This window comes from Saccopteryx bilineata, chromosome 3 (assembly GCF_036850765.1).
Source record: "Saccopteryx bilineata isolate mSacBil1 chromosome 3, mSacBil1_pri_phased_curated, whole genome shotgun sequence".
Taxonomy (NCBI): Eukaryota; Metazoa; Chordata; class Mammalia; order Chiroptera; family Emballonuridae; genus Saccopteryx; species Saccopteryx bilineata.
Window position 1 is genome coordinate 207,120,905 of NC_089492.1, and position 25,839 is coordinate 207,146,743.

Consider the following 25,839-nt stretch of genomic DNA (forward strand, 5'->3'; position numbering starts at 1 on the left):
TGTATTCTATGATGTCTGCACAATGACAAAATTGCCTAATGACACATTTCTAAAAAGCATCCCCATTGTTAAGTGATGCATGACTATATTATTATATTTGCTATGGTGATCTGTGATCAGTAATCTTTGTTGTTACTATTGTAATTGTTTCAGGAAACCATGAATACTGTCCACAATTGGGAAATGTTGCATGTTGTGACTGCTTTACCAACTGGTTGTGCTCCCCCCACCATCTCTCTCCTTCTCCTCAGTCTCCTTATTCCCTGAGACTCAATATTGAAATTAGGCTAATTGATAACCCTACAATGGTCTCTAAGTGTTCAAGTGAAAGAAGAGTTGCATGGCTAGAAATGATTAAGCTTAGTGAGGAAGGCATGTTGAAAGCTGAGACAGGCCTAAAGCTAGGTCTCTTGCACTAAATAAGTTAGCCAATGAGTTAGTTGTGAATGCAAAGGAAAAGCTCTTGAAGGAAATTAAAAGTGCTACTCCAGCAAATACATGCATAAAAAAGTGAAACAGCCTTATTACTGATATGGAGAAAGTTTCAGTGGTCTGGACAGATCAAACTACCACAACATTCCTTTAAACAAAAGCCTAATTCAGAGCAAGGTCCTACCTGTCTTCAATTCTATGAAGGCTGTGAGAGGTGAGGAAGCTTCAGAAGAAATGTCAGAAGCTAGCAAAGGTTTCATGGATTTAAGGAAAGAAGCCATCTCCTTAAAAAAAAAGTGCAAGGTAAAGCTAAAAGTGCTGGGTTTTGGGGTTTTTTTTTTTGTATTATTTTTCTGAAGTTGGAAACGGGGAGGCAGTCGGACAGACTCCCGCATGCGCCCAACCGGGATCCACCCAGCATGCCCACCAGGGGGCGATGTTCTGCCCATCTGGGGCGTTGCTCTGTTGCAACCAGAGCCATTCTAGCGCCTGAGCAGAGGCCATAGAGCCATCCCCAGCACCCAGGCCAACTTTGCTCCAATGGAGCCTTGGCTGCAGGAGGGGAAGAGAGAGACAGAGAGGAAGGAGAGGGGGAGGGGTGGAGAAGCAGATGGGCGCTTCTCCTGTGTGCCCTGGCCAGGAATCAAACCCAGGACTTCTGCATGCCAGGCCAACGCTCTACCACTGAGCCAACCGGCCAGGGCCTGCAAGTGCTGGTTTAGAAGCTGCAGCAAGTTATCCTGAAGATCTAGCTAAGATAATGAAGGTGGCTAAACTAAATGACAGATTTTCCATGTTGACAAAACAGCCTTATAGTGTAAGAAGATGCCATGTAGGAGAGACTTCCATAGCCAGAGAAGAGAAGTCAATGTCTGGCTTCAAAGCTTCAGAAAATAGGTTAAAGGCTAATGCAGCTGTTGACTTTAAGTTTAAGCCAATGCTCATTTACCATTCCAAAAATCTTAGGGTGTTTAAGAACTATGCTAAATCTATTCTGCCTGTACTCAGAAAAAAATATTCCTCTCAAAACGTTACTGCTCATTGACACTACACCTGGTCACTCAAGAGCTCTGATGAAAAAGTACAAGATTAATGTTTTCATACCTACTAACACATCTATTGTGCAGCATGGCTCAAGAAGGAATTTGACTTTCAAGTCTTATTAATTAACAAATATATTACATAAGGCTATGGATGCCATAATAATGATTCCTCTGATGGATCTGGGCAAAGTAAATTGAAAACCTTCTGAAGAAGATTCACCACTCTAGATGCCATGAAGAACATTCATAATTCATGAGAAGTCAAAATATCAGTATTAACAGTATTTGGAAGAAGTTGATTTTAAACCTCATAGATGACTTCGAGGGATTCAAGACTTCAGTGGAGGAAGTAAATGCAGATGTGGTAGAAAGGGCAAGAAAACCAGAATTGAAAGTGAAGCCTGGAGATGTGACTGAATTGCTGCAATCTCACAATCAAACTTTAATGGATGAAGAGTTGCTTCTTATGGATGAGTAAAAGAAAGTGATTTCTTGACCTGGAATCTATTCCTAAAGATGCTGTAGAGATTGTTAAAATGACAAAAGATTTATAATGTTACATAAACTTAGTTGATAAAGCAGTGGCAGGGTTTGAGAGGATTGATTCCAATTTTGAAAGAAGTTCTTCTGTGGATAAAATGCAATCAGACAGTAGTATCACATGCTCCAGAGAAATGGTTCGTGAAAGGAAGGGTCCCTTGATGAGGCAAACTCCACTGTTGTATCATTTTAAGAAACTGCTACAGACACCCAACCTTCAGCAACCCCGTCCTGATTAGTCAGCAGCCATCAATATCGGTGGGCTGCCTGTCCGCGGCAGGCCCTTGGTCCACAGCCCGGAGGCCAGAGGCCCCTGCAACCACAGGCCCACAGGCCTGCGGCTGCCACCTCTGCACGTCCATCTGAGGCTGTACACATTTTTGTGTGATAATATTAACTCTGATTTTACTAGCTGCTGACTTACAGCTAATTCTTTTAACTACTATATTACACTATACTGAACTACATGCTATTGCCATTTTTGTAAGTGAAAGTCTGGTATCAGAAATTTCACTTATTTAATTAACCTAATATTATGTTATTTTTCTATTATAAGTATTCCTGCGAACTCCCTCAAAAACCTGTGGGAAACAAGGTAGGACATAAACCTCAAAATAAACATTTCTGTGCACATTGAGTTTCTTAGTTTCAGTTATTTGTTTAGTTGTATTTCAAAATAAGGTCATCAATAAAACCTCTAAACTGTGCTTCCAAATTTATTTGTAGCATGATCATTTTGATAATAAAGTAGTTACACTTGCCAGAACAAAACCCCCAAATAGCCCAATAATATAAAATAAAAAAGATTAATGCTGCTTCCTTTACTTTTAAAAGCATTTTTGTTTTCTAGTGTTTTTGATATTGTTAAAAATGTGATCATTTTAATAAAACTTTTTATAATTTTTATAACATTTTAAATATCAACAGCCATAAATATTTCATAAATACTCTAATGTATTTTACTGATCAACACATATATATATTTGAGTGTATTATTTATAGATAATTTTTCCCCGAATTATATAACACTGGAATTAAATATTTAAAATTAGCATTGCCTGGAAAAATATGGAATGACTGATTGCTGTACATATATCCTACCTCTTCTGTTAGCCCCTGCTGGTGGGAACTGTTTCTTAATCATTTTTGTATCCCAGATCTTAGCATTCTGACTTGACAAAGAGTTGGAACATAAGAAATGATGAAATATACCGAAAAGATGGCAGTATTCATTATTGTTATTTTATTTTTAATTTTAAGATTTTTGAGAAAATCTTCCAAGTACTGATTATTCATCCCATCCTCTTACATGCTGAATGAAAATATTAATAAGTAGACAGATGGAAATACTAATATATATATATAAAATCCAAATAATGTACTGTTTCTTACCTGATGTGGACTGCTTCATCATGTTATGCATTAAGAGACAGAGTAAAAATAGTAAAAACGTAGAATTTATTTAAATAATACTGAATACATTCTGGCATATTCATTTCAACTTAAAAAGTTATACAAAATTATAACCTCTCACTATTGACAAAGAGATAAGATTTTAGGATTTCTTTGTACGTATTAAACAATACTGACTTAAGAAAACATTTAGCAACTAGGAAAAGAAAGTGATAACTAAGATATCATGGCCCTGGCCGGTTGGCTCAGTGGTAGAGCGTCGGCCTGGCGTGCGGAAGTCCCGGGTTCGATTCCCGGCCAGGGCACACAGGAGAGGCGCCCATCTACTTCTCCACCCCTCCCCCTCTCCTTCCTCTCTGTCTCTCTCTTTCCCTCCCGCAGCTGAGGCTCCATTGGAGCAAAAGATGGCCCGGGCGCTGGGGATGGCTCCTTGGCCTCTGCCCCAGGCGCTAGAGTGGCTCTGGTCGCGACAGAGCGACAGAGCGACGCCCCGGATGGGCAGAGCATCCCCCCTGGTGGGCGTGCCGGGTGGATCCCGGTCGGGCGCATGCAGGAGTCTGTCTGACTGCCTCCCCGTTTCCAGCTTCAGAAAAATACAAAAAAAAAAAAAGATATCATATAACTTTAAAGAATAAAGCACAAAATGCAGTATAGTTAATGAGAAAACAGGAAACTGTCATGTTCATAGTCTGATGAATGTAGGTTTTGACAGGAAACAGCAGTTTCTAACTGCATAATAATAAAAAAATTCAAACACTAAAAAAGAGCATTAAAAACTACTACTGCCATTTCACAGGAAAATTATCATTAAAATTTTAAAGCAGGAAGAAACTGCAGAGCTGAATATTCCCAAAGGACTTCATGATCAGTAAAAGCACATAAGTATTCAAAAGCTTTTTTATTAGTCTACTTCATTAGCTAAACTAAAACACTAAAGGTTAAGATAGACTTTTCTTTTGTAAGACAGAGAAATGTCATTGTTTTGGAGATTTATAGATTTTTAACTATAACTTCTTAAAAAATAACAAAGAAATCTGTACTAAGAAAATTTGATCACCTGCACTAGTGTCCATGCAGAGGACAGATGTTCTTTATGTGCTGCTTTCTTTCAGCACATTACAGAATACTGGTAATCTGAAAAAGTTAGCGTTGATTTTTATAGTTGATTTTAAAGAGAAACAACAGGTTATTCTTCTTCAATTTTAACATGCCCGGGTAACAGAATTAATAATAAACTCTTAGGTATTATGCTAAGTGGAATAAGTAGAGAAAGACAAATACCAACTGATTTTACTTATGTGTGGAATTTAAAGAACTATAAATGAACAAACCAAACAGAAACAGACTCATAGATAGAGAACAGCCTGATGATTGGCAGCGGGGAGTATGGTGGGGGGGCTGGGTAAAAAGGTGAAGGGACTGAGAAGTTCTGATTGGTAGTTGAAAAAAGTCACAGGATGTAAAGTACAGCACAGGGAATATAGTCAGTAATACTGTAATGACTATGCATGGGGCCAGGTGGGCACTGGAAATATTGAGGGGAACACTTTGTAAAATATAGGATTGTCTAACCACTGTGCTGTACACCTGAAACTAATACAAAATAATATTGAATGTAAACTGTAATTGAAAAATAAAATTAAAAAAATAAATCCTTAGATTTACATGATGCTTTACAGTTAAAAGTACCTTCATGTGCATTACTTCAAGTTAATATTTTTTCCCCTGTGTGTGATTGGAGGTTGAATGGTGCAACTACCACTTTCTCAGATTCAAAAGAGTAACAAGGACTGCACTGAGTATTTTGAAAGACTATCAATCCACAACAAAGTGGAAAAAAATCATCCACACACCAAAAAAACCCCTAACCAAATGAACTTTGATCACTACTAGACAGGGTTTGAACCACTGAAGTGAGTCATGTGATACCACCAAGTGAAGTGCAAAACAGTTGCAGTAAGTTTCCAAGACTGAGTCATATCAGATTATAAAAGCTCCTATTTGTACATTTGGGTTTGTATAATCAATCTGTAAAACACAGTGTTATAAAGCTTTTAAAGCCAAATGTAACATTTCTGTAAGTGATGTATGATATATGATTTCAAATAACTAAACTTCATATTTTATATAGAAAGTTGGACATAAAGTCCAATAATAACATAGGTTTTTATTTCTAAGTTCTAGAGGGCTTTATTTTCCCCTGAAAGTTTTATTAGTAATTTTCTTGAATTCTTTACAAAATAGTTTTTAAATTTTAAAATAAATGCAAATGGGAAATGATATGCTAAATTTATTGTCAATTATCAGCTTCTTTAAAAACGGAATTATACACATGACAAAGATTAAAACTAGCAACTAGCACACAAACCAGAAGATTTCCAGTGAATCAGACAGGAAACCAATCAAAGTGATCAACTGGAGGTCATGACTTTTTTGATGATTGCATTACATAGACAAGAGCCAAAATTCAGACCTACAGTACTTAAAAAAGGGTTTAAAAATTTAAGAACTTTATTAAAATAATATAAAATAGACAATGTTGAAAATGTTTCTGGCTGTAAGCTAAGTAAAAAACCAGGTAAAACACTTAAAAATTTAAAAAACATATAGATTCTATGTTAAATGTATAAAATGCAATAGTTAAAACTGACAGTTTTAGAAGCATAGAAAAATCTATACCTACACATTAATAAGTGAAAAAGGTAGAAAGGAAAGTTTGAAATTAAAGAAACATACTTTGCATTTGTTACTAGAGAAGGAAAGAGGGAGAAGAAGCAAAGGTCATTTATAAAGTCTTTCTTTAGAGTGCACACTTAGATTTATCCAGTATACTGGGTCAAACAAAATGAAACTGTCATTGTCCTCTTCCTGGCAGCTGACATATCTTGATAAAATTGAAACCATTAACATTATTTAGACAGTAGTCTAATGTCAATAGTGATGAGGTTAGGAATATATGAGGCTCTATGTAAATTTATGACCAATTACAGGAAATAAATCACTTCACACTTGTTTCACTCTGAACTTTTAAAGCTACATCAAAGTACCACATACACTTCATTTGATTTAACCTTTAGCTGAAGCTCTGAAAAAATTCAAACCTTTAGCAAAACACCCTCATGAAAATACTTCTTTTTTTTTATCTCGATTGAATTCTTTTGAGAGGAATTATTCCTTTCTAAAGCTGTCCTAGGTTTTATAAGGCCATCCAATCACTTAACCAAACTTTACATCTTTTACCTGATAAAGTACTTCAATCTAAAACATAAAAGAACTCTTACAATTTAATTATAAAAATACAAATAACCCAATACAATACAAGCAAAGGAAAAGATGCCTAATACCATTAGCCATCAGGAGAACACAAGTCAAAACCTAGATGAGGTGACATTCACATTTACTAGGATGGCTACAATAAAAAAGAAAGATAAAGCAAGTATTGGCAAGGCTATAGAGAAATTGGAACCTTCATACATACAGCTGATAGGAAGGTACAATGAGATAAAACTGCTTTGGAAAACAATATGACAGATCCTTATATGGTTAAAGAGAGAGTTACCATAAGACCTCACCAATTCTAATCAGAATATATCCAAGACAAATGGAAACATGCTTTCAAAGAAACCTGTACACGAATGCTTATTTATAAAGCATGAATGATTATTTATAATAGCCAAAAAGTGAAAACAACTCAAAAGTCCACCAACTGATAAATGGATAAATAAAATGTGGTATATCCATATGACGAAATACTATTAGGCAATAAAAAGGAATGAAGTCCTGATACATACTATAATCTGAACGAAGTGTGAAAACATTATGTTAAGTAAAAAAAAAAACCCAATCACAAATGACAACATATCAAATAACTCCATTTAAGTGAAATGTCTAATTTAGGGAAATCTATAGAGAAAGAAAGATTATTAGTTGCCTAGGGCTGGATAAAGGGAGATTGGTGGAATGAGGAATGAATGCTAATGAAAGTGGGATTATTTTTTAGAGTGATAAAAATGTAGCTTTATTAAAAAACCACCAAACTGTATACTTCAGGTAAACAATACTGCATATTAATTATGTCAATAAAGATATATATATGTGTGTATATCTATACTCGTAAAATTTAGGGGATATTTTATCACTTCATATTAATTTTGAAATATCCCCTAATTTTTGTGAGCAGTATATTTTATGGGCATGTTTCCAATGGAGATGTTGCCAGATTGAAAATAAATAACTTTCTATTTAGAAAATATAAAAAATTTAATTTAATTTAAAAAATTCAGCAACAATGTTAATTTTCAACATCCAGTTTTTCCCTCAGAAAAAAAAATGGTGGCTCCTGTCATTTTAAGTTGGCAGATAATACTTCCAATAAAAGTTTTAATGCTTTAGACTGAAGTATTAAAGGAAGATGAATGCATTTGTAGTATTCACTTTTTTTCAGAAACTAAAACTAATTCCTGATGAAAAATGATTTTAAAAAAGGCATAATATACATATATAACTACACACACTGTTTTGTCACTGAACACAAAATAAGCTTTCCAACAGACAAGGTCAGTATCCCTCTCTTCCCCATTCTGAGTGCTCCCAGGCTGCTTAGTTAAGATTTGGGCACTTGCAAACCATATGACCTAATGAATGATATCTTATCATATCACAGGTTCCTCAGACTGACCACAACAACTTAAATCAGACAGGCAGCAAAGTAGCACTAAGTCTTTGACACGTATTATTGCTATGACATTTCAGCTGTAGAGCTTGTAGGGAGTAAAAATCTGATTATCTCGTGTCCAACTGCATCTGTGAGATATGGTCCATGAAAAGCACATGATTAACTGCACTAAAGACTTCCAACTACAATGTAAAATTTTTAGTATTTGTAAATCTGAGACAACTAGCTGTTCATCTTTTATCAAATCTCCTTTCGTTGACAGTAAATTTGTGGAGCCTATTTCCACCTAGTTTGAATACTATGTTATTGTTTCTTAAAAAAAAAACAACTAGCATTTAAAAATTGAATTACTTACGCAAAAAAAAAAAGTTTTCTGACAAAGTTGAAAATACTGAACTCATATTTAAAAATATATAGCACTAAAAACAAGTGTTAAGTATTGGGTAGCTTTGTGAATAACAACAAAAGAGTATCTATCTAAATTAGACTGAAATAATTTAAATTGGCTCTGAGAAGCACAATTTAGACCCAAGCTTTAAAAGGAATATAATTCAAAATATAATCAAGGAAGACAATTGCATTTTAATAATTTCCTTTTGATTGATTAAGAAAGCTTTACCCTTGGCCATCAGATCAGTCTCTGTGAATGCTATTTTCAGTACCACACACATGAACAGTCTCTCACTCTGCTTTCTGAGATGCCCTTCGCCTTCTTACTTTTTATAGCTGCTCATCCTCAGTCTCTTTTGTGAGCTCTTTAACTTGCCTTCAAACCCTTGCATATGATGGCCTCTCTCCAAATATCCTTCTACTCTCCTTTTCCTGGCTATCTTATTCCTTCAATACACACCAAGAGACTTTTTGACATGTTTCTAGACCATGTTGTCACGTGATTCTACCAAAAGCATTGCCTATACTGACTACTCTCCCTACCAGTCTGAATTCCTTAACGATTGGGACTATTAATTTTATACATCTAGCCCAGGGCTGGGATGGAGAGAACTTTAAAGACCATTTAGAATGACTTTTGGAATGCGGAAACTGAGGATGCCTGGGGCCTAAAAGATGTTCAAATGTTCACTGACTGAATGAATATAGGAAGTCAACTGGCTTCCCAAGGTCAAGGTTAATCAATGGCAGAACTATGAGGTCAATGCTTCTCAGAGCCAGTTTGAATTATTTCAGTCTAATTTAGATAGATATTCTTTTGTTGTTATTCACCAAGCTAATCAATACTTAACACTTGTTTTTAGTGCTATATATTCTTAAATATGAGTCCAGTTTTTTCAACCTTGCCAGAATTTTGAAAAAGCTGGCAATCATTTAAAAACTTTTTTTTGCATCAAGTAATTCAATTTTTAAATGCTAGTTGTTGTTTTTTTAAGAAACAATATATAGTATTCAGTGGCAGAGAACTGAGGTCTCCTGACTCTAAGTTCCACTGTTCTAAAGATGACAGTTTCTCAACCACCTGTAGTAGGATGGAGAACAGACACCGTATCCAGAAACTAAACTTAACAAACAAAACAAAATAAAACCAACAAACTGAAATTCAGAACTGCTATCAAGAACCTGATAAATTACATGAATATATATTTCCCCCTTCCCTCTCCATTCTATGGATGTCTAAAAGTTCACACAGGGATGATAATAAAAGGAAAAAGTCAAGAGTTAGATGCAGAGGTAGGATAATTAGCACTTAAATAAATAAAATTTAAAAACAAATACTCAAGTCTTGAAACCTGAGTAATGAGTAAGTTCACTGGATTTCAGAAGTATAGCCTGTTTTGGTGGCCTATATCAGGTTGAATGAAATCTTCAAGCACATTCTATTGGTAAGATCTAAGGGTATGCTATTAGACGGTCTATTCATGGGAATGCTTAAGAAAAAAAGTCTTTTCTACCCATACTGAATTAAATCTGCTTATGAACTACTCTAAGTAATTATGAAACCTGTCGCTACAGGCTTTGTAGTTAGCTCCATTTCCTTTTTAAAATGCTTATTATCATCTGTATTTTTCATGATCCAAGTGGTATTTGACACCCAGTTTCCCTTGAAGAGCTTTCTTATGACTTATGTTTCCAATCTAGTTGTCATAGAGTAATTGTTGGGACCATTTATTAAGCAATTTATAGGTCAATACTAACAAGCATTGTTTCACTAACTTACTATTGAATATCTAGCTATACTCATTTGATGTAAAGTACTATTGGAGATTTTCCACCTACTCTCAGAAAACACAAAAATGCTTAAAGACATACCAAAAAAAAGAAAGAGTTCCCACTGGTCAAATTTAGGACATCTGAACACCAAAAGAACTGACTTAATCTGTGAGTTCATAGTACTGAAGACTTTTGAAAGACTCTAAGGAATGTAAGGCTGAATAAGACACAATCTTTGCCATCAAGGAATTCACAGTTCAGATTGTTCCTAAGCATCAAAAAGAGTATTAGAACCATGTAAGGCCAAGGGCCACCTCTGTCATGGCCATTCACATGCAGGTTCTCATTAGATTCCAACAGATGGTAAAGAAACAGTGGAGTCAAAAAACGGTGGGCCATTCTTTTATTAAAGTCTTGCACCAGCCGACGAGCAAACAAACAGGGAAAACACTTCCCTTTTCATTCAGAACTCACAAAGCCCTGACACATTATCCAGTTTCACAACCAGGAGAATCTTCTGTTTCTCCTAGAATCAAAGGCCCCGCCAGTCTCAGAGGAGCCTGCAAAGCCCCTCAGCTCTGGTTCCCCATCTGCACACCTTCTCTCTCTCTGCACATGGCCGCTTCTTCAGCACTCTGCATTCCTTCTGCTCTCACTCTGCAAACATGGCTTCTTCCTCTGCCTCTTCTCCTTCTCTATTTCCCTTTTCAAAACTTTCCTGCATGAAAACCTCTCCTCCAGCAAACATTAGCAAAACAATGGCCCTTCCCAAGCCGGAAGGTAATTTGCAATTTCACAGACCACATATACCTGGCACTGCCCAGCCCCCAATGCAAACTATAAGCAAGCAAACATAAAAATCATATTTACAAACTTATTTGACCAACAAACCATTAATTAAAATAAGTGAAATTAAGTGCTATGTTAACTCCTGTTTCTGAACTATGAAGTGCTCACTATCAGCACCAACTATATAGTCTTTATCAAATTAACTTTACCCCATTAGATTATAAATTCCTTGACAGAAAGACTACACTGTACTTTTGGTCTTGGCCAGGTGGTTCAGGAGATAAATCGTTGTCCCGTCATGCTGAGGTCATGAGTTTGATCCCCAGTCAGGGAACCTACAAGAAGCAATCAATGAGTGCACAACTAAATGAAACAATCAAATGGAACAAAGAACTGATGCTTCACTCTCTTCCTCTCCCTTTCTCCTCCTCCATCTCAAATCAAATGGAAAAATTAAAAATCAAAAACTGATTTTACAATTCCAAGTGGTTCCCTCCCTTGGCCAGTGTGATATTATCTCCCAAGGATATTTATTCGGTCCTTTAATTCTGAGTTCCAGCCTGACCAGGTGGTGGCGCAGTGGATAGAGCGTCGGACTGGGATGCAGAAGGACCCAGGTTCGAGACCCCGAGGTCGCCAGCTTGAGCACAGGCTCATCTGGCTTGAGCAAAGAGCTCACCAGCTTGGACCCAAGGTCACTGGCTCCAGCAAGGGGTTGCTCGGTCTGCTGAAGGCTCGCGGTCAAGGCACATGTGAGAAAGCAATCAATGAACAACTAAGAAGTCGCAACGCACAACGAAAAACTAATGATTGATGCTTCTCATCTCTCTCTCCGTTTCTGTCTGTCTGTCCCTGTCTATCTCTGCCTATGTAAAAAAATAATAATAATAATTCTGAGTTCCAGATCCAAATCCCTAGTTTTAGACTGATTCCGAATTCGCTAAATTGGCTGCTCACCCTGATTTTATCTTAGAAATCCCTTAACAAAACTTCTTGAGGTATATATTTAGTCAATATTTCCAAGAGGCTTCTTTCCTTCGTATCTTATCTTTACTAGGTTCTAATTTCTTTCTTCACTGTTTTTTTTTTTCTTTTCTAAGTGATTTCATTATCATACCTTACCCTCTTCTACCAGGCCTATCTTTTGTCTCATATTCTAATGAGTCAACTCCAGTTCTTTAATGAAATCAGTATCATTAAAAACATATATTTTCATTAAGGAATTTAAAAACTCTTTTTTACCTGTAGTAGGAATAGGATACATAGATGCATATAATTGAGTAGAACACCCTCTTTTTATAAATATGACCTAACACTAGAAAGTGGTCTAAAAGTCTTGAGTAAAAGTAATATATCTTGTGTGAGATTATTATAGTTTTTCCCTGAATGTGGTATATTATATTATAGATTCTTTTTGACGGTAAAGAATAAATGGAAGCCCTGGCCAGTTGGCTCAGTGGTAGAGTGTCAGCTTGGTGTGTGGATGTTCTGGGTTCAATTCAGTCAGGGCACAGAAGAGAAGCACCCATCTGCTTCCCCACTCCTCCCCCCTTTCTCTCTCTCTCTCTCTCTCTCTCTCCTCCTTTCTCTGACTCTCTCTCTTCTCTTCACACAGCCATGGCTTGATTGGTTTGAGTGAGTTGGCCTTATGCACTGAGGATGGCTCTGTGGCCCCTGTCTCAGGTGCTAAATAAAATGGCTCTGTTACTGAGCAATGGAGCAATGGCTCTAGATGGGCAGAGCATCGCCCCCTAGTGGGTTTGCTGGGTGGCCCTAGTCGGGGAGCAAGTGGGAGTGTGTTTCTCTGCCTCTCCTACTCTCACTAAAAAAAAAAAAGAATGAATGAATTGAAAGATATATACAGTGTGTCCGTAAAGTCATGATGCACTTTTGACCAGTCACAGGAAAGCAACAAAAGACGATAGAAATGTGAAATCTGCACCAAATAAAAGGAAAACCCTCGCAGTTTCTGTAGGATACTGTGGCAGCATGTGCACATGTGCGGTTGATAACGTAACACCGTGTATACAGCGGAACAGCCCACGGCCATACCAGTCTAGATGTGGACGGTACAGAGGAAAGTTCAGTGTGTTCTGTAGCTCGCTAAATTCGAATCCATGACCAAAGTGCAACATGAATATTGGCACGTTTATAACGAAGCGCCACCACATAGGAATAACATTACTTAGTGGGATAAGCAGTTGAAGAAAACCGGCAGTTTGGTGGAGAAACTCCGTTCTGGTAGGCCATCAGTCAGTGATGAGTCTGTAGAGGCTATACGGGATAGCTACCTAAGGAGCCCTAAAAAATCTGTGCGTGAGCCCACATCAAACTTCACTGAATAGGTATGAAACTGGGAGAGTTTTCCTTTTATTTGGTGCAGATTTCACATTTCTATCGTCTTTTGTTGCTTTCCTGTGACTGGTCAAAAGTGTACCATGACTTTACGGACACACTGTAGCTCTTCAGATTAAAAAAATTAATTTAGAAACAATTGCTGGAAGTTTGGTCATCAGTCAAATAACAAACTCTTGAAACAGAATGTATTAAATAGTTGAGCTGACTTATGTCATCGTATTTTTTTAAATAACAAGAATATATGAAGTTGGTTTCACTATTTTTATCTAGTTTTCTGTTCCTGAAAATGTCAAATTTGGCTAGAAAATCTCAGTTGCCTCTATTTTCAGAAAATCACCTAATATTTAAAAGCTAAGATTTTAGTAGCAGCCACTGAAAACTGAAGTCAAATTAGAAGGAGCAAGTCAGACCAACTCCCCAGCCTCAGATGGAAAAGAAGTCCAGAACCTAATGCTGAAAGAAAAGTAAATAGTAGGTGACAGATTTCTGGTTACTAGATATTTCATTCTTATCTGAGAGAATTAATTTTAATTTAATTAAACACTTATGGAACTCCCACTATACCTGACACTGACAGCTCGGTGGGCGGGCAGGCCTGTGGCAGGGCAGTGGGACACAGCAGCTCAGACGCCAGAACGCCTGGGCAGCAGTTCCGCCTCTGCCACTAACTTAGCTGCACAACTCTGGGTAAGTCCCTCAACTCTCAGCCTCTCAGCTTCCTCATTTATCAAGAGAAAAAGTAGATAAACTTTTAAGGACATGCCTGGCTTAAAAATATACATATGAATCTGAAATCTCAGCTTTAAGTCTTTTACATAGTGGAATTAATCAAGACATAAGATACTGTACATTGTGCAATAATGTTTATCTTAGATAACTGCTTATCTAAGATAAAATGGAACATTAAGAGGAAGAGAATAACACTCATTTAAATAAGTTATTAAAATAATTTTTACTTAAATATTTATTAAAATAAATGGAGGTTTCAAAATTTTAAAAATAGTGTTAAACATCTAATTCAAGGGCCCTAAAGTGTATTTTGTAGTTATATAAAATAAGATCTCTCATTAGCTACATGGGACCTTTTGGGTAGCAAAAAGCAATTTACTTGTACTGAGGCTCGTATGAGCTCCTGCACAGTACCTCACCTTTCTCTAACTAGAGAAAGAATAAATTTAAGAAAATAATTTCTTTCATTAAGAATCTACTATACATAGGAACTGAGCATTTTTTTCTATGAATATTTGTAACTCCATATATTGAAATTTCTCTTAAATAATTCTAAGACTAAAATTTAATTATCAGCAGCCATCAGTACAATTAGAAAACATTTTTTTTTAATAGAGACAGACAGGAAGGGAGAGAGATGAGAAGCATCAATTAATAGTTGCAGCACTTTAGTTATTCATTGATTGCTTTCTCATATGTGCCTTGACCAGGGGGGCTCCAGCCAAGCCAGTGACCCCTTGCTCAAGCTAGAGACCATGGGGTCATGTCTGTGATCCAGTACTCAAGCCAGTGATCCCAGGCTCAAGCTGGCGAGCCCACGCTCAAGCCACTCTTAGGACTTTGAACCCAGGTCCTCAGCATCCCAGGTCGATGCTGTATTCACTGCATCATTGCCTGGTCAGGCAGAAAACACTATTTTTGATTCTTATATCAAGATGTAAACTGTTCCTATCAATGCAGTTTGATAGTAATAATGTCAATTCTATCCTAGGTTACCAGTCTGTGAACTAGATAATATACTTGGACAACTGCAAGATTTAAAAGAAAATGGAGACTGGCAGAAACAGTCAGTATAAAACAAGCATCCAAATAAAACAAACACAAACAAACAAAAAATTCAGTCTGAAATAGAAAAATTTATCTATCAATAACTTTAAAGCCAAATAACTAAGTTCTTTTCTATCTTTAATATTCTGGTTTTAATGCCTATAGGTCAATGTTGAATGAGTCTTTAAAATGCTTCTTTAAGAAAAAAATTCAAGTTCAAAAGATACTATTTGTAAACTGAAAAATATAAGGGCAAGGGAAAAAATAAGCCTCTCATTTGATTCTTAAAGTTCCTTATTTCAAAAATTCTAACTTAGTAACAAAATGAGAATAAGGGTACATATATGAAACACTAATAATATTTAGGACATCAAAATACTTTTTTGGTAGATATTTAACTAAATTCAATCAGAATTTAAAAGCTTAAAGAGCAGATGTATAAATATTTTCTAAGCCAAACTTCAGTAAGGACTTTGCTCAGAGTTCCTTTTATTTACACAAACTCCTAATTTCATAATTGGCAGATAGGAATAAAAGACTCTTGTGACATATGATAACTTAAAAAACTGCCTTTTCAATAAAGGCGACAGGGTGACAGAAGACCTCTGGGTACTAGAAACCAGTACAATGGCTATCTTTAGAAAGAAAGTAGGCTTCACCTACCTGGATGGTGTGTTGTTTACAACATCCTATAATAGTTCTTTGCCATGTCCTGAAATAGCTTACATTTCTCTAATTTCTTTGGGAAGGGGGGTCTCAGTAATTGTTCAGTGACAGACCATACCTCCTTTCAGAGTCTTTTCAGATAAATCATCCATTATTCTCTGATAAATGCTGAAGAAATCTTTTAAAATAAATTCATTCTTCAGAAAGTCCAATTGAAAAAACTATGTTGAAATGTTCCCTTCTTGAAAGCCTCCTTCCCGGGAACCCCTGTGTCTCCACACGCGCCAGTTTCCTTCCTATCCCACTGGAGGCTATGATTACCTTCGCTGGCTCTCTTGACCTTAAAGGTCAGGAGTGCCACAGACTTGTCCTGGACCACCTTTTATTTATCTATGTATGCCAAGTATATGTCAATGACAACTAAAACTGTTTTTAGCCATGAACTCTTTTTATTTTTTTATTTATTCATTTTAGAAAGGAGAGGGGGGGGAGAGAAGGCGGGGAGGAGCAGGAAGCATCAACTCCCATATGTGCCTTGACCAGGCAAGCCCAGGGTTTCGAACCGGCAACCTCAGCATTTCCAGGTCGACGCTTTATCCACTGCGCCACCACAGGTCAGGCCTAGCCATGAACTCTTTTTAAAAGCACTCTTTATTTATTTATTTATTTATTTTAACAGAGGCAGAGATAGACAGGAACAGACAGACAGGAACGGAGAGAGATGAGAAGCATCAATCATCAGTTTCTCGTTGCGACTTCTTAGTTGTTCATTGATTGCTTTCTCACATGTGCCTTGACCGTGGGCCTTCAGCAGACCGAGCAACCCCCTGCTGGAGCCAGCGACCTTGGGTCCAAGCTGGTGAGCTCTTTGTTCATGCCAGATGAGCCCGCGCTCAAGCTGGCGACCTCAGGGTCTCGAACCTGGGTCCTTCCACATCCCAGTCCGACGCTCTATCCACTGCGCCACCACCTGGTCAGGCACCATGAACTCTTTTTAGAATACTCACATATTCATTGACTTACTGATACTTTTATTTTAATGTTTAACACAAATCTCAACCTTAGTATAAAAAGAGCTCTTAATCTTCTATCCCTCCCCAACCTCAATAAATGGCACCAACCATTCACTCAATTGTCAAGCCAAAAGACTCTAGGAGTCACCAACTGCTTTCTTTTATGTTCCTCATACTATCCATCAGCAAGTGCTCTACCTCTAAAACACATCTCTAGTACATCCACATCACTAACATTTCCATTCCTTCCATCCTTCTAAGCCACCTTTGCTCTTACCTGGATTTATTTAACAGCTTCCTAATGAACTTCCCTTTTTCCATTCTTGCTCTCCTACAATTAATTCACCATACAGCAGGCAGGGCAAATCAGATCACAGCACTCTGCTTAAAACCATCCAAAGACTTCCCACTAAACCAAGAATAAAACCCAAACGATTTAGGCTTACAAAGAGCCCTGTGACCCTATTTCTATAATGTTATCTTGCACCGTTTTCTCCGACCCTCTATTTGCCTACAGCCACATTAGTACAGTTTCTCAAGTTTCTTCTAGGGTCTCTGTGCTGCTTCTTTCTTTTGCCTAAAAAGTTCCTTCTGTTGATTTTTGCATATCAGGAAGCTTCTTAGCATTTGGATCACAGCTCATAAGCTACCTTATCAGCAAAGCCTCTGACAATTATTTAGTAATTAAAAACATTTTCATGGAATATCTACTACATGCCAACACTGTTCTAGATGCCGGGATGAAGGCACTCAATCTTATAAGTAATTAAGGAAATATACAATAAAACCATAATAAGAAAACCCTTCACAGCCAAAGAATGACTAAAATTAGATAAGGACCAATAATTCCACATGTTGATGAGTATGTAGAAGAGTAAGAATTGTCTTCATTGATCATGGAAGTATAAATTGGTGTGACCACTTGCAGCAATGTTCTTAACAGATCAAACCAGAAATGATTCAAATACTCATCAAAAGAATAAACAAATAGGCCCTGGCCGGTTGGCTCAGCATGCGGGGGACCCAGGTTCGATTCCTGGCCAGGGCACATAGGAGAAGCGCCCATTTGCTTCTCCACCCCACCCCCCTCCTTCCTCTCTGTCTCTCTCTTCTCCTCCCGCAGCCGAGGCTCCATTGGAGCAAGGATGGCCCGGGCACTGGGGATGGCTCTTTGGCCTCTGCCCCAGGCGCTAGAGTGGCTCTGGTCGCGGCAGAGCGACACCCCGGAGGGGCAGAGCATCACCCCCTGGTGGGCAGAGCATCGCCCCTGGTGGGCGTGCCGGGTGGATCCCGGTCGGGTGCATGTGGGAGTCTGTCTGTCTCTCCCCGTTTCTAGCTTCAGAAAAAAAAAAAAAAAAAGAATAAACAAATAAATTGTTATATATAAAGAAAAATTATACAGCAATGAGAATGAATAACCTATAGCTATATTTAAAAATAACATGGTTAAATCTTACAAAAATTTTGAGCAAAAGCAGCAAGACACAAAATATATACTATAAGAAGTCATTTATGTAAAACTCAAAAACTTAATTATTGTATTAGTAGAAATCATGGTTATCTGAGGAAGAGGGAGTGAGTAGAGATTAGAAAGGAGTATGGAGGCCCTGGCCGGTTGGCTCAGCGGTGGAGCGTCGGCCTGGCGTGCGGGGACCCGGGTCTCTCCCCGTTTCCAGCTTCGGAAAAATAAAAAAAAAAAAAAAAAAAAAAAGAAAGAAAGAAAGGAGTATGGATGGAGCTCTGGGGTCTGTTTCTTTGTCTCAGGTGGTAGTTACATGTGTGTGATGACTTTGTGATAATTTATTGACCTGTAAACTTGTCACCTGGGCACTTTTCTGTGTTATACTACTATAGAAAAGTTTTTATGCTTCTATATATTATGATTATGAACCCATTCTATTATAGAATGTTAAGGATAATAATAGCTAGTGAACTCACACTATGAGGTCATCTTTATGAAAACGCAATGAAGCTGTTGTTTGGTTTTAGTATTAGGAATAGTTGTAGTAGCTCCTCTTACCAGTTGGTCTGTTTTTAACACATAGACATTCTGAAATGTATAAAGCGATCAGGTTTCCCTTTTGTGTTGACTGCTAAAAACCTTAGAGCCAAGTTTGAGGCCCACTTATAAGAAATATATATATTTTTTATGGTATGTATTTTTGCAAACCAATAGGTCTTATTCGTGGTTCTACATTATATTCCTACAGTTTTCTTTTTCTCAAAAATTGTAGTTTGCTGTTTGTATCTTCCTTCAACCTGTTTGTAACAAGGAAGGGTATTAAAGAATAAAAATGCTTTAAGGACCCCCCCCCTCTTTGTTCTTTTTAACAATATATGGCTTGTTTTGATTTTATTTTATTTTGGTTTAATGCACTGTAGTCTGACTGAGAGTCCTGATCCTGAATTCCAGTTTCTGCCACTTACTAGTGATGTAACTTTGGACAAATTATTTAGCCTTTCTGAGCCTATAAAATGGAAATAATTTTCATAGGATAACTGTGAAGATTAAAATAATTATCCAAAATATCTATACGTGGTTTAGCAACTACCGCATAGAAAACTAAAAATAAAAAACAAAAAAATTTTCTCTATATAAAAAAGATACTGGTCTTTCAGTCAAGATGGCAGAGTGGGTAAGCACTGTATTGACCTCTTCCCAAAAGCACATCAAAATTACAACTAAACTACAAAACACTATCATTGAGAAATACCTGAGGAACAGCTGAACAGAAGTCCCATAACTAAGAATATACAGAAGAAGTCACCTAGAAGCTGGTAGGAAGGACAGAGATGCAGAACAAGGAGGTGCCACACCTAGGTTGAGGAGGTCCCACTTCCCCACCCCAGAAGAAAAGGGTGCCAGCCCCACACCAGGCTCCCAGCCCAGGTCTGCAGTGATGGGAAGATAAGTCCCTATTACATCTGGCTGTGGAAATCAGCAGGGACTGTAGCTGAGTGAGATGGGAAGGCATTACTTTTAGTGGAATGGAAGGGCATTCCTCTTAAAGAGCTCACACAGAGACTTACTCATTGATCAATTCATTCTCTTCAAGCTTCAACACTGGAGTAGCAGCCTGAAGTTCCAGGAACATAAGGGGAGGAACTGAACTGTCCGGCATCAGGAAGAGAGTTGGAGGGGCAGCTTTATCCCAGACATAAGTGCTGGCAGAGGCCATTGTTCCTTTGTTGAACCGTCCCCCGACAGAGCCTGCAGGTGTCAACTCTGAGTCTCCATCAATCTGGTTTGGCCCACACTGGTGAGACTCAGCCACATCTAACTTTCGGGGCCCACCCAAGTCGCTTACAGTAGCTTTTCTATACAAATAGTTTGTGTTAGCTTTTGCTGTGGACTTTCTTAATATCTCTCACAGATTATAAACCCTCAAAAAGTAGTGTCTAGCCTGACCTGTGGTGGCGCAGTGGATAAAGCGTCGACCTGGAAATGCTGAGGTCGCCAGTTCGAAACCCTGGGCTTGCCTGGTCAAGGCACATATGGGAGTTGATGCTTCCAGCTCCTCCCCCCCTTCTCTCTCTCTCTGTCTCTCTCTCCTCTCTAAAATGAATAAATAAAATAAAAAAATAAAAAGAAGTAAAAAAGAAAAAAAAAACAAAAACAAACTGGTGACCTCAACACTTTAAAAAAAAAAAAAAAAAAGTAGTGTCTAGCCCCTGTGTGCCCTGCACTGGCTCAGAGGCCCCAATCAGATCACTGGTGGCAGCCAGCTTTGGTTCGCAGCTTAGCCTCTCCCAGGTACCTCCAAACACAGAACAAGTGACAACCATCTGCATCTCACTTTGTAGCTTATACCAGGTAGCCCCAGGCTGGGCACAGGCATTACTAGACCTTGGCCTTCACCAGAACCCTCCCAGGAGATTTCAGAACCAATATACCTGATGGAGCTTTAGATCATACCAGTGCAGCACCTAACCACCTCCACCAACAACACACCCAAAGAGAAGACTCAGCAGGCACTAGAGACCTGCTAAAGTGAATCATGCTGCATGGAGACAGCCCCAGTACAACAGCTCCTCTGCTGTAGGCACAGCCATTGCTTACAGCCAATCAGTCTGAGGGTCAGTCCCTCCCACTGAGGTGCCAACAGCAATGAAGGTTCAATTAAAACGGGAGGGCACACACAACCCACACAAGGGACACATCTAGAGAAGCCAGTTCAGGTAAATGGGTAGATTATGCCACTGGGCCGCACAGGACACCTACTACACGAGGTCACTCTACCAAGACTGGGAAACAGAGTAGATCTACCTAATACATAGAAACAAACATAGGGAGTCAGCCAAAATGAGGAGACAAAGAAACGTGTACCAAATTAAAGAACAAAACTCCAGAAAAAGAACTAGACAAAATAGAGATAAGCAATCTACATACCAGTTGCAGAATTCAAACACTGGTTGTAAGGATGCTCCATGAACTTAGTGATATAATAGATAAACTCAGTGAAAACTTTTTAAACAAAGAGATAGGAAACATAAAAATTGAGATAGAAAAACAAACAAACAAAAAATCAGAAATGAAGAAAACAATAACTAAAATGAAGACTACATTAAGAGAATCAACAGTAGATTCAGTGAAGAAGCGGATATAATAAGTGATTTGGAAGACAAGGTAGCAGAAAACATCCAATCAGCATAGTAAATAAGTAAATAAAATAATAGTTTTAAGGGGCCTCTGGGACAACATCAAACATAGCAACACTCACATCATAGGGGTACCAGAAGAAAAAAAGAGAGAGCAAGAAATTGCTAAATCTGTTTGAAGAAATGATGGCAGGAAGCTTCCCTAACTTGGTGAATAAAACACACACACACACACACACACACACACACACACACACACGGAAGTGCAATAAGATGAATCCAAAGATGCCCTCACCAAGATACATCAATATTAAAATGCAAAAGGTTAAAGACAAAAAGAGAATCTTAAAAGCATCCAGAGAATAGCAGTTAGTTAAAGGAGCTCCCATAAGACTGTCAGCTGATTTCTCAACTGAAACTTTGCAGGCTAGTAGGGATTGTCATGAAATAGAGTGATGATGAAAAGCAAGGACCTATAACCATGATTATTCTAACTAGCAAGGCTATGATTTAGAAGCAAAGGATAAATAGACCTTCTGAGACAAGAAAGAGCTAAAGGAGTTATCACCACCAAACCAGTATGTCAAGAAATGTTAACAAGTCTTCTTTAAGAAGAAAAACAAAAGATAAAAAATATGAATAAAATGGAAATAAATACTTAGCTATCAACAATTACTTTAAATGCAATAGGTTAAATACTCTGAAGACACAGGGTGGCTGAATGGATAAGAAAACAAGACCCTTACATGTGCTATCTACAAGAGACTCCCTTCAGATCAAAAGATACACAAAGAGATATAAAGTAAAGGGATGGTAAAAAGCTAGGGTAGCAATACTCATATCAGACAAAATATACATTTTTTTTTCTTAAGTGAGAAGCACGGAGGCAGAGACAGACTCCTGCATGCGCCCGACCGAGATCCACTTGGCATGTCCACCAGGGGGCGATATTCTGCCCATCTGGAGCTGTTGCTCTGTTGAAACTGGAGCCATTTTAGCGCCTGAGGCAAGGCCATGGTGCCATCCTCAGCACCCAAGCCAACTTGTTCCAGTGGAGTCTTGGCTGTGGGAGGGGAAAGGGTGGAGAAGCAGATGGTTGCTTCTTCTGTGTGCCTTGACCAGGAATTGAACCCAGGACATCCACACGCTGGACCAATGCTCTACCAGTGAGCCAAGCAGCCAGGGCAAAATATACATTTTTTAGAAATATCTTAAAAAAATAAAGATCTAATCATTAATAGATCCAAATTTATCTTTTAATTTCTTTATAATAAGCCAAAGGAGGCCCTGGCCAGTGGCTCAGTGGATAAAGTGTCAGCCCAGCATATGGATGTCCTGTGTTCGATTCCTGATTAGGGCATACAGGAGAAGAGATCATATGTTTCTCTCTCCCTTTTTTCCCTCTTCCCTTCCTACAGCCAGTGGCTCTATTAGTTTGAGCATGGCCCTGGGTGCTAAGGATAGCTCATTTGGTCTGAGTGCCTCAGCCTCAGGTGTTAAATAAAAATAGCTCAGTACTTGAGCATCGACTCACATGGGGTTGTCAGGTGGATTCCAGTCAGGGTACATTCAGGAGTCTGTCTCACTATCTCCCTTCCTCTCACACACACACACAAAAAAAGTCAAAGGTAGGTAAACTTATTTTTGATATTTAATAATTTTAAAACAACTTAACTTAGTAAAACTAAAGTTTTAAGTTAGCAAATGATTTTGGAAAACTATGTTTAAGCAAACATATATGCTTAAGTACACATATATGTTATATAACATAATTATTACTAAACAGTTTTATCTAAAATTTTTTATTTCTATTTATTAGCTCTTAACAACTCAGTGATATTTTAAAGTCAATCATTATCCAAGGTACTTTCTTAACAAATTTGTAACAGAGATAACATAAACTTATTTTTGTAAACCCAGGTAGAACAAAAATATGGTATTTACAGTTAATAACTTTAAAAGACATGTCTATTCAAACCAAACTTAATCTAGCTTTAATATTATTTTCCTAGGTTACATGATGCTGAAAATAAGGGATTGGTTTCTATTACATTTCTTAATTTATATAAGCCAATTAAATATTAAAATTACCTTCTGGAAGTAAAAAAAAACACTATACCATATAAAAAACACATAAACAAAACCAGATCAAAGAGATGAAAACATAAGCAGATTTACTAGTAATTATAGAAAAGACACAAGATATTATTTTTCCCTTTACAATATATATATATATTTTTGGTATTTTTCCGAAGCTAGAAACGGGGAGAGACAGTCAGACAAACTCCCACATGCACCCGACCGGGATCCACCCGGCACGCCCACCAGGGGGCGACGCTCTGCCCACCAGGGGGCGACGCTCTGCCCACCAGGGGGCGATGCTCTGCCCCTCCGGGGCGTCGCTCTGCCGCTACCAGAGCCACTCTAGCGCCTGGGGCAGTGGCCAAGGAGCCATCCCCAGCGCCCGGGCCATCTTTGCTCCAATGGAGCCTCGGCTGCGGGAGGGGAAGAGAGAGACAGAGAGGAAGGAGAGGGGGAGGGGTGGAGAAGCAGATGGGCGCTTCTCCTGTGTGCCCTGGCCGGGAATCGAACCCGGGACTTCTGCACGCCAGGCCGACGCTCTACCACTGAGCCAACCGGCCAGGGCTTCCCTTTACAATATTTAAGGAGGCTTGGGAAAAGGGGGCATCAGGCATGAAAGACACTTGTGAAAAACAGATTTTAAAACAAAGGCTATAATGCCTGACTGGTGATGGCGCAGTAGCTAGAGCACCAACCTGGGACACTCAAGTCCCAGGTTCAAAAATTCCAAGGTCTCCAGCTTGAGCACAGGATCACTAACACGATCCCAAAATCACTGGCTTGCACAAAGGGTCACTGGCTCAGCTTGAGCCCCCCAGTCAAGGCACATATGAGAAAGCAATCAATGAACAACTAATGTGAAACAACTATGAGTTGATGCTTCTCATCTGTCTCCCTCTGAAATAAATAAATAAATAAATAAATAGAAAAAACAAAGGCTATAACAAGAGACAAGAAAGGACCCAGCAATTCCACTCCTGAGTATTTATCCAAAGAAACCAAAAAAAAAAAAAAATCAAAAAGACATATATATCCCTATATCCACTGTAGCATTATTTTCAATAGCCAAAATTTGGAAGCAACCTAAGGGTACATCAACAAACAAATGGATAAAGATGTGGTACATATATACAATGGAATATTCCTCAGCCATAAAAAAAGAATGAAATCTGACCATTTGAGTCAACATGGATGGACATAGAGGGTATTACACTAAGTTAAATAAGTCAGCTAGAGAAAGACAAATACCATATGATTTCCCTTGTATGTGGAATCTAAAAATCAAAATAAACAAACAAAACAGACACAAACTTACAAATACAGAAAACATTATAATGGCTGCCAGGTTGGGGTGGAGTTGATGGGGCAGGTATAAAGGGGAAAGGGATTATGATTATAAACGGAAAATTTACAGTCATGGGGCCCTGGCCAGTTGGCTCAGTGGATGGAGTGTCAGCCTGGCGTATAGACGTCCCAGATTCGATTCCTAGTCAGGGCACACAAGAGAAGCTACCATCTGCTTCTCTTTCCCTTCCCCTCCCACAGCCAGTGGCTCAACTGGTTTGAGCATCAGCCTGGGTGCTGACAATGGCTAGATTGGTTCAAGCATATCAGCCTCAATCACTAAAAATAGCCTGGTTGATTCGAGCACTGGCCCCAGACTAGGGTTCTCAGGTGGATCCTGGTCAGGGTGCATGCAGGAGTCTGTCTCACTATCTCCCCTCCTTTTACTTAAAAAAATAACCAGTCAAGGATATAAAAAGTAGAACATATGTAATACAGTCAATAACACTGTAATAACTATGTATGGTATCAGAGGCGTACTAGACTTATGGGAGTGGTCACTTTGTAAGTTATATAAATGTCAATCACTATGCCATACACCTGGAACTCATATATGTCAACTGTGAAAAAAAAAAAAAAGCTAGGGAGATTGAAGATAGTGATGGACTAGTACAAGGGTCGGGAACCTTTTGGGCTGAGAGAGCCATGAACACCACATATTTTAAAATGTAATTCTGTGAGAGCTATACAATATGTTTAACACCAAATACAAGTGAATGTGTGCATTTTATGTAAGACCAACACTTTTAAAGTACAATAAGTCTCTGAATTCTTTTTAATAACGTTGTTATGCTGTTGCTAACCAATGATGAATAAAATACTTCTTACCATTAATGCGACTTCTGGTGCTGCATGGTTTTGCTGATGGCTTTGTAGTCTGGTTGATACGTGGTGAGGTTAACCTTCATGCAGGCGTTAAGACTTCCATCCGTTAAACATGATCGTA

At 38.3% G+C, this 25,839-nt stretch overlaps 1 protein-coding gene across 4 annotated transcripts in view; it reads right to left on the reverse strand.

Moving 5' to 3' along the window:
• EVI5 (ecotropic viral integration site 5) overlaps positions 1–25,839 on the reverse strand; it is a 269,819-nt gene that overhangs the window by 11,550 nt on the left and 232,430 nt on the right. The gene's annotated exons all lie outside the window — the stretch shown is intronic.